General features: G+C 38.0%; 1 protein-coding gene across 2 annotated transcripts in view; it reads right to left on the reverse strand.

Moving 5' to 3' along the window:
* ARMH4 (armadillo like helical domain containing 4) overlaps positions 1 to 9,484 on the reverse strand; it is a 152,264-nt gene extending 142,780 nt beyond the window's left edge. For both annotated transcript variants that reach the window (XM_069092276.1, XM_069092275.1), the window contains exon 1: positions 9,287 to 9,484. The gene's annotated coding sequence lies outside the window, so the exon portion shown is untranslated. The remainder of the gene's footprint in view (positions 1 to 9,286) is intronic.
* Between the last annotated feature and the right edge of the window lie 967 nt (positions 9,485 to 10,451).

The raw sequence follows: 10,451 nt of genomic DNA on the forward strand, positions 1-10,451 counted from the left end.
GGGGAGGGGAGGGGAGGGGAGGGGGAAGAGGAGGGGAGGGGAGGGGGAAGAGGAGGGGAGGGGAGGGGAAAAAGAAAAGAACTTGCTCTACATACCTTTGTAGATCTTTTTTATTTCTCTTATTGGGCTCCCTCCATTTTCATCCTTCTATGCCCTTGGGATGGCCAACTGGTTATCTTGCCAATCTTTCTTTATGCTAGTTTTAACCTCTACTGTTTAAAGAGGAAATATATTTCTTTTTTTAGGGCAACTGGGGCTGTGATTTGCCCAAGGTCACATGTCTATATTTTTGTGTTAAGTGTCTGAGACCAGATTTGAACTCAGGTCCTCCTGACTCCAGGGCCAGTACTCTATTCACTGTACCACTTCGCCACCCCAAGAAATAGTTCTTAAAACATCACTATTTTCCCTGTAAATTTTTACAAAAGAGTTTATGTTGTAAATTGCTTTTGGCTGTCATCTTTTTCCACTTCATAAATTAGTCATATGTTTGCTGACAAAGGTACTTTTGGGACATTTTTTGTCTCTTTTATAGGCATGTATTAACATCAGTTAAAATTCTACATGAATTTATTATAGTCTATGCCTGCTGTTTCTTCCATAATGAATGGAAATGCATGTTTAATTATCAATAACTTGTTTAATTAGTTCAGAATTGAGCTTTCAGTTGCATACTTTTTCTTATTTTTATTTTTTCCTTCTAGATTTCTATTTATTTTTATCTTTGTTCTAACAAGTCAGTTCTCTGACTATACAGACACCTGAATCAGGTATACCTCCCCACATTGGTAATGAGTCCTTTTCCATGTACTGAATTATAATTAATTTAATATTTTGTAATGCTATTCAGTGCTTACCATGTTCAGCAATTCTTTTCTTGGTAAAAGTCTTATCATATATGGGCATGAGGCTTCTATACAGTCTATCAGACTTTCATCTTTTTTCATTTCCTTATCCTATCCTCATTTCCTTATCATTTCCTGATCTATGTCTTCCATGTATGAAAGTATATGTTGAGTTTATTTGCATGATCTTAGTGCATGCTTTATAAAAATTTTCTACCTCTTCATTCTCTGCAACAGATATTGAGGCATAAGCTGCAATTATTTTCATTGTGGTCTTTTTGAAAATACTTAGCATGTTCAGTGTAATAAAAGATAATGAAATGTTACATGAACTGATATTTCTTCTTGCCTTAGGGCTCAAAATAAAGTCAATTCTATCAATTTCTTAATTTTCTTCTCCAGGGGGGAATTTATGAACCATCTTTCCATTAAGTAGCAACTTCCTGCATACATAACATATATATATGTGTGTGTGTACATATGTGTATATATGTATATGTATATATATATAATAGCAATATAGCAAAAATGTCAAGACTAATGTGGTTTTAGTTCCACCAGTAAGTAGTATGTATACTTATTGTCCAGTGGATAAGGATTTCACGTTAACAGCACCAACATCTAAGTTTATATGTAATCTAAAAGTTGTGAAGTCACCTTTGCTCCCTTTTCTTCCACTCTGCCACTGTCACTACAGTAGTAGAAGGGGACTTGCACACAATTAAGGGCCATTTTGTATGTTTTCCCTTGGATTATATAGCCAAAGAATTGATTGCCAAATAGTTAGCCTACTGGCAATGAATCTTGGAAAGCAGACTCAGTCTATTGCTGAGACAACACTCAGTCTTTCCAGTATGGCAAAATCTCCCAAAATCTCTACTCTGCCAGCATATTCTTCAACCACCCTTGGTTACTTCTATGTTATGATGAGGTATTAGGGTAAGACTTTCTGGAAAGACAGGTGTAGGTATAGGAATAGTTCAAAGGCAAATGAATTATAAAACAAAAATTAATGTATAACACAAACGAGTAACAAAGCTATACAGTCCTACTAAATAAAAGGCTAGTCCATTTTTTTATCTCAGCTGTATTTTTCAAAATAATTTTTTAACTAAAAGTATCTGCTGACAAATCAGCATGTTATATTACTATTTTATGAATAATAGCCTCTATGAATTCTAGACAAACCCAAATAAGGGTAAGTCATAGGTGTATTTTCAGTGAGAGTTCTCTAACTCAGAGACTTGTAAGTAAAAATATGTCATATTTTACTCTGTGTAGCTTTTTTAAACAATAATAATAACAATGGGTAGCATTTATATATTGCTTTAAACAGGGGTGTGCTGGTAAATATTTATTATTAAAAATTAAACATTTCCTGTCTGGCCAGGAAGAAAATGTACCCACAACATACTTTTAATCTGTACTGTTAGTATTTTCTCCATAACTTTTTTAATCCTAGACAATCAGAAGAACAATAAATCAAACCCCAATTTGTAACATCTACCACTTTCTGAGGTGTAAATGCTCACACTGAAAATTTAACAATTGTCTCACAAGCTAGCTCTAGCTGTCTCCTAGATACCCATGGTTTTCAAACTTGCAAAGGGTTTTACATTCATTTGGTCTTTCACAAAACCCTGTAAAGCAGATGTCATTATTATCACTCTTTTATGCATGAGGAAACGGAGACTGAGAGAGGTTATTACTTGCCCAGAGTCATATGGTTTGCAAGTATTCAAGGCAGTATTCAAAGTCAGATATTTCTAACTTCAAATCCAATGCTCTTACCACTACACCACTTAGCCACCTAAATTAATGGAACAGTTGTACCAATCCAAAAAAAAAAAAAAAACTGTGGAGAAAAAAGTAAGTTAATCTAATCTCATATTTTTTACTACCTAAAAATAAAGTATATTTCTTCTTGGATATCCTAATACCTCAAAAACAATAGGTACAAAATTGAGCTCTTCATCTTTTCCCACTAGTTAATCTCTCTCCTAAATCTTCTATTTGTCATCGATACTAACCATTTCTCAGTCACCCAGTTTTATAGCATTAGAATCCTGCTAGATTCTCCTCCTCCTTCTCTTTTATCCCTCTATCCAGATGTTCATCAAGTCCTACTGATTATGTCTTCATAATATTACTTGGTATTGTCCCTTCATTTTTATTCCATTGCTACCATCATAGTCCAAGCCCAGATCACTCCATTGGATTATTAAAGCTACCTTTTCGATTAAATTATCCCTCTGCCCATAGTTTCCTTCTGCTTCAATCACACTGTATGTTTACATCAATTTAAGTCTTCCTGAGGCATAACTTTTGTTATGTCATTTTCTTGCTCTAAACTCTTCATACCATTTCAAACTTTATTTCCATCACTCCCCAATCTAAACTACACAACCCAATAAAGCTAGCACATTCCTTTCTCATGCTCAATCCAATTTCCAAACCTTTGCTCATTTCATTCCCTACAAACTAAAATCTCATTACTGGGAGTCTTTTCCAACACTTTTTTTTCTTTTTTTAATTAATTTGTTTGTTTCCTTTTAGTTTACAGGATTCAATTCCACAATTCCTTGAATTTCACATTTTGTCCCCCCTCCCTCCCGACCCCCCCATGGCGGCTTATAGTCAAGTATAGGATCTGTAAATACTTTCACATTATACATTAGTCAGGTTATAAGGACGGATTGTACCAGCTGGAATGAAAAATGGTAAAGAGGACATAAAACCAAATAACCCAACACTTTTTAATTCTACTGCCTTCCCTCCATTAATAATTTCCTATTTCTCCTGTATGTAGTTTGCTTTGCATATATTTATTTACATGTTTTCTCTCCCATCCGGTTGTGGTCTCCTTGAGGGTAGGGACTATCTTTTATCTCCTTTTGTATCAGTACTTAGCACAATGCCTGGCATAGAGTAGGCATTTTATAAATGTTTATTTATTGGTTGATTGAAATGTCTCCTCTTTCTTCCCTCAACCCTTATATTTCAATATCCTACTCACCTTTCAAAGTTCAACCAAAGTGCCATTTCCTTAAATCCTTCCCCAAATATCCTGGGCACAGTGATTTCTCCCTTCTCTAACATATTCTAACCTCTATCTGTACCACTTTCGATCATGAATTCCATTTTGTGTTTGCATGTCTCATTGCCCCAACAAAACCACAGGTTCTAAGTAGGTATGTACTATCTTATACTTCTATATCCCACCACAATGTCCAACAGAGCTCTAGATGTACAGCAGTGATGAAATAATTATTTGAGTTTGAGCAAAATATAAATAATCTTTGCAGAATGTAAAAGTAAAGATGGTATTTAGCGATTCATATATCTAATATAATATTTCTAACAATAATTGCTTCATGGATTCCTCTAAGTCTAATTATATGCACAACATCTAGCTCACTATGATGACAAAATGTCTTCTAAATTCATCATTCAACTGAAACTGCTTTATACAAGTTAAAAATAATCTCTAAGTTGGTCTTTTATCAATCTTCACCCTTTTTTACCTTTCTGCAGCATTTGACATTATTGATCATCTCCTCCTATATGCTCTCTCTTCTCTGAATTTTCATGACATTGGCCTCTCCTAGTTCTCCTACCTATCTGGACCTATTTTTCAATCTCCTTTGTTGAATCTTCTTCCACATCACTCCTATTAACCATGGTGTTTACCAAAGTTCTATTCCTAACCCTCTTTCCTTTATACCCTTACTTGGTGATCTCATCAGTTCCCAAGAGTTCAGTTGTCATCTCTGTGTAAATAACTCTTAGAGCTCCAGACCCATATCACAAACTGCCAATCAAATATTTCAAACTGGATATCCCATAGGAATCTTGAAATCAACATATTCTAAAACAGGACGTTTTTCTCTTTCTCCCCAAAACTCTACCCTCTTTCAAACGTCCCTGTTACTCTCAAAAGTATCACCATCTTCCCTGTCACTCAGGTTTGTCAGTAACATCCTTTACTCTTCCTTCTCACACACCCACATATCCAATCTGTTGTCAAATCTTGTCATTTCCATCTTCCTAATATGTCTCATAAAGGTCCCCTTTTCTCTGCTCACATAGCCACCACTATAATTCAGGACCTTAACATCCCTTGCCTAGACTATTGTAATGGTCTGCTGCTTAGTTCTCCCCTGTATCTCCCCACTCCAATCCATTCTCCACACAGCTGTCAAAGTAATTTTATCAAAGTAATTTAATCTTCTCACTATATTCCAGTACTTCACTATTACCTCCAAGATAGAATATAAAATCTTAAGTTTCGAATTTAAAGATCTTAAAAACCTGGTTCCTTCCTACCTTTCTAGACTTCTACTACTTTATTCTCCTTCACACAGTGAGGATCCAGCTGTACTGGCCTGTTTACTATTCCTCACACACAATACTCCAACTCCATCTCTGTGCATTTGCACTGGCTGTGCCACATACCTGGAATGTCCTTCCTCCTCTCTGCCTTTTAGACTCCCTGGTTTCCTTCAAGACTCAGCTCAAATGCTACCTTTTACAGAAAGTTTTATCCAGTCCTTCCAACTTAGAACCTTCCCTTCTAAGGTTTCCTTACATCTCTGCTGTATATATACACAGATACATATACATACACATACACATATACATACATAGTTATTTACATATTGTCTCCCCCATTAGAATACAGAAGTACAGATTCCTTGAGAGTAAGGACTGTTTTTGCTTTTGTTGTATTCCTAACACAACACAATACTTGGGCCATAGTAAAGACTTAAAAAACAATTACAGATTGATTGATGAATTATTGATACTAGTACTCTACTCAAATCCCACTCCAAAGTCTTATCATAATACAGGGAATGGTTAACCAATGTGCTACATGAAGATAATGGAATATTTTGAATTGTAAAAAAAATGAACTAATACAAAGTGAAGTAAACAGGATTATGACTATGAGAATTTAAATGGAAATAACAAAAAAAAAGGAAAAAAGAAACTGTTTTCTGGGTAATTATAATGTTCAACTTGGTCCTAAAAAAGAAAAAAAAGAGTAAAGAATGTACTCCTGCCCTTGTTTGCAGAGATCTGGAACGCATAATAACACTATGAGTTAGGTTCTGTTGTTTTTCCCATGTTATAGGTGGGAAAAACTGAGACTGTAAGGTTAAGTGGCTTACAATGGGTAAGGAGGTTACAATAGCAAGGAGGTTTCTGAAGCAAGATTCAAATCCAGGTCATCTTGATTCCAAATCCTGAGTTCTATCCACTATAGGTGTGGAATACTACATATATTATGTGATTTACTTGACCTGATGTATAATTTCATTTAACTGCTTTTTTTCTCTTCTCTCTTTTAAAAAAAATTCTTTAATACATAGGACACCTCTCTTCAAAGGCCAGGGAAGGAAGGAATACACTTGGAAATGAAGGTGATGTAAAAACAAAAGATCAATAATTTTTTCAAAAGAAATAATACTGCTAATAATAATAAATTTCCCATGTGTATTTGGTTTTTGCTTAGTCTTTACTTCTTTAGAAATAGATCAGACACACTGTACATAATGGTAAAATTTTTCAATGAGTTGGTTAGTTTGGCAGAACTTTTTTCCCTCTTTGTTATGAGGGACTGCTCTCTGGAAGGGAAGAACACTCTGGGGAATATGTACAGCATTAAAACAAAAGATATCAATAAAAATATATATGTCTCTGTGGCTTTCCCTGACCTTCCCAAAGCTTCAATTCTATCATAGCTGCATCAACTTATCATTGCACCCAAGTTTCTTTCTCAATTTCTTTTCATAGTTTGTATACATGTATGTATATATATAGATATACAAATTATTTATGAAAGAAAAAAAGAGAATATTTCCCTTGTTTGCTTTTGTCTCACATCCTTTCTCCTAGTTTATGATTCTTATCTTTTTTTTTTGCTTTGTGGAGGGGGGAGGGCAGTGCAATTGGGGTTAAGCGACTTGCCCAAGGTCACTCGACTAGTAAGTGTTAAGTGTCTGAGACCAGATGTGAACTGAGGTCCTCCTGACTCCAGGGCCTGTGCTTTATTCATTGTACCACCTAGCCACCCCTCTTCTCAAATCCACATCAACACACCTTTTTCTATCAATCACCTTCATTCTTATCTAACTCAATTATTTTAACCATTAAATCTACCACTTCCAATATAACTTCTCCATGACTTACCTAAGTTTATCACCATAAACCTGGTCCTATTAACATAGTTTTATCTTCAGTGTTCCTGCTGGCACCCTTTAACATCTGCATCACTGGGCAAATCGACAATTGTCATTGTCCTGCTACATTCTCCCAGATTCATGCTCTAGTCATCCTCTACACAATTTAAATAAGCTGGAAAGATGTATGAACTTTTCAAAAAGCAAGTCTCTGAAAATTAGGGGAGGGGAAGAATGAGGAAAATTAAATACAAAAAGCTACTGTAAAAAGGACATGGTACTAAGTGAGAAAGTTTAGGATTAAGATTGGTTGCTTTACTTGTCATTAATGAACTGGCTTTCCATTTTAAGAATTATATCTAAATTCTACATACTACACTTCCAGATCTCTCCTTGGAAGTGTAAGTCAGTGAAAGAATCTTCCTATGGCTATGATTTATCATCTCATCCCTAGTTTAGTGATGTAACATTTTCACACCTACAGAAAGGAGTTTGCAACATCCATGACATCATTTAGAGATATGATACCATTTCTCCCCCTCCTTTTCAATGATTCAGTGGATTTTCCATGCCAGGAAGCTCATCTATGAAATTTCAGGTCTCACATAACCTTGTTTTCACCGATCTTGATTAATAAGTCCTTATTCATCAATGGCCCGTATATTCATACTACCTAACCTGCCACATTCTTTCCCTACTCTATAGTTTTCTAGCCTCACTTGGCAAGTTGAATGATCACCAGACTTTTTCTTTCATCTTTATACAAGTACACTGCACTTTAAGTAAGCCCAATATAGGTAATATGAATTAGGATGATTTTTTTTAATTTTACAAAGAAATTCAACCCAGCACTCTTTTAAATAACAAGCTCCCCTGGCATATTTAACATAAAATCTGATGCAAAAACTGTCCATTTGCACACGACTTTTCAGGAAAACATCTATTGCATAAAGCAAAATGCACCTGTAACTGAAGGGGGAGAGAAATCTCCTTTAACATAACATTCCACATTTTTTAACCTCAGTTCAAGTATTTAGTTAGATGAGGTTCTTTAGTGTACAAGAATTGCTGACTATAGACTGATAAGTGAGACCTCTTACTGGTCATGTGTAAAAATAAAACGTAGAGAGGTCAACAAAATACTTAAAACTAATATTTCTTCTTGGAAAAGCTTTTCGTCTAAGCCCAATGATGTTGTTTATTTGAGTTATAAACTAAAACTTCCAAAGATGAGAGCACCCTTTAAGTAACTACTCTCTTTCCCTCCCCACTCCCTTTGGCTCTGCACTAAAATTAGTTACCAGGAGCAGGAACACATCACCCAGTATGGATGACATCAACTTTCAGGTAGGCAAACATGGCAAAGCACACAAACTCGACACCAATCCCACATTTTCAACTCTGGCATCTTCCCTGTCAGCCTAGTTTTCACGCCTGACACCTGGCAGACTATGAGGATCATTGGCCAGAGTAAGGAAAAGTCATGCAGTTTACGTGCACATTGAGATGCTGTCCCTCTAACATGCTTCCTAAGAACTGGGATTGAGCTTTTCATACTTTGTCCAATTCTAATCTTGGGCATTTTGAAGAAATTTTAGTGACCTTTTTCGGTACAACCATCAAGCTGCGTCCAAAACCAAAAAAAAAGGCAAATATACTGACATTCCTGATCCAACTCTATCTTTTCACCCAAGTACAAGAAAAGACTTCCACCACTTAACATCCCCATTTGTTTCTGCAGATCTGAGGGGAGTGCTACTGGGTGAATAGTGAGTGATCATCTGAAAGAAGCAAGCACTTGTCTTCTTGAACTTGTTCTTTGTTACAATACTAGCCGCTAAAAGCAACGAGAAAGAATAAGGCAAACAAAAGCCAGGCTCGCCAGTTTCCCTAGCACAAAGGATCCTCCAGAGTGAAAGCAACGAGTCTGGCCTTTAACTAGGGAACGCCCGGGAATCCTCTGAGGCCTGCTGTCTACCTGGTTAGCTATACCGCTCCAAGTCATACACGCCCAGGGGGTGAAGGTATACCACCCCCACGCCCACACCAACCGCCATCAACCCCAGCAAGAACAGCACTTCTCCTGGAGAATCACCCGCCGAGCCTCGAGACGCCAAAGGCTGAACGGCTACTCAGTCACTCCCCCCGCACCCCATTCCCTTAGCCACCCACACCGCACCCTAAGTATTAAATGGGGCGGGCTCGACTGCATGCAGGGACCGGCGCCCCCGAGGGGCGATCCTCTGGTCCCTTCCTTACCTGAGCACTGCACCCTTTAGGGGAGCAGCGCGCAGAGGAAGGAAGAGGTGCCAAGGCTGCCAAGGCTAGGCATTCTATCTCTGCGCCTGCGGCGGTGGCGGCAGAGGCTGCTGCTTTCTGCTGCTGCTGCTGCTGCTGCTTACTCGGCTGCCTCCACCGCTAGGAAATTGGGAGGAGGGCGCCTCCTTGGTTGCTTATTCATAAGGCCTCATTCTAAGCTGGGGATTGGGCTAGGGGGACGATGGACCCGCCCCAGCTCCGCTGTGCCTACGGACGCAGACTGGCAAACAAGACCGCTCTGAGCTACCCCAGCTCCCTAGCCCCACCACCACTTTCTCGCCTTCTCCCTCCACCCCACCCCAACCCCAAGGGAAGAGAATCGGCTAGCCGGTTCCTGTATAGCCTCATCCCCTTATCCCCTCCTTTCAAGGTCCCACTAGCTTCAGGTACCTCCCAGATCCTCCTGGTAACCTCAGACTTCTGCGGCATCTCCAAGCACACCCGCTCTAGGTCCTATTTACTTGCGGTGAAAAAAAAAAAAAAAAACAGCACTAGTTTGAAGGGCCGTAATTTCTCTGTTTTTTCCCTGCCCTAGAGCGAGGTCTTCAGGTCAACAGTCTTTTGCTTGCAGGCATTAAGTGTGCGCTGTTCTCCCAAACACTCTGGGAACTCAAAGGTGATTCTGGGTATATTTGTTCCCAGATGTTCTCACTTTCCTCCAAAGACAGAAGAGGATTGCGGTGAACGACAGAACTTGGACCTCCCAAGAACCCAGCCTCAGTAGGTGTAGTATGACTCTTGCCATTCCACCTGATTGTGGGATACTGAATTCAAGTCTAGAAATGCCTATCAGTAATCAGTCTGATCACTAAGACATGTTTCTTCATATAAAAATGATAAATACAATAGAATCTGCTGGCCGCATTATCTGGATGGGAAAACACAAACCGTAATGCATTTATTTATATAAACGTCCAGACATTTTCTTTCCTCTCCCTTCCTCCTGAAAGTTCATGAACAAAAGGATTGTAGATTGTATCTCCAGTGTTTTCCCCTTAAGACTCTTCTCACTATATAGCTCTTTACAATGAACTCACTTATTCGTATTGGGATAGTTAGTAGTGGGCTCCAAATTAAAATAGTGTCACTAAATATAGCTCTAAAC

The sequence above is a fragment of the Petaurus breviceps genome, unplaced genomic scaffold, assembly GCF_028583685.1.
Source record: "Petaurus breviceps papuanus isolate PSGF00001 unplaced genomic scaffold, PetGlider_PUasm1.0 189, whole genome shotgun sequence".
Classification (NCBI taxonomy): Eukaryota; Metazoa; Chordata; class Mammalia; order Diprotodontia; family Petauridae; genus Petaurus; species Petaurus breviceps.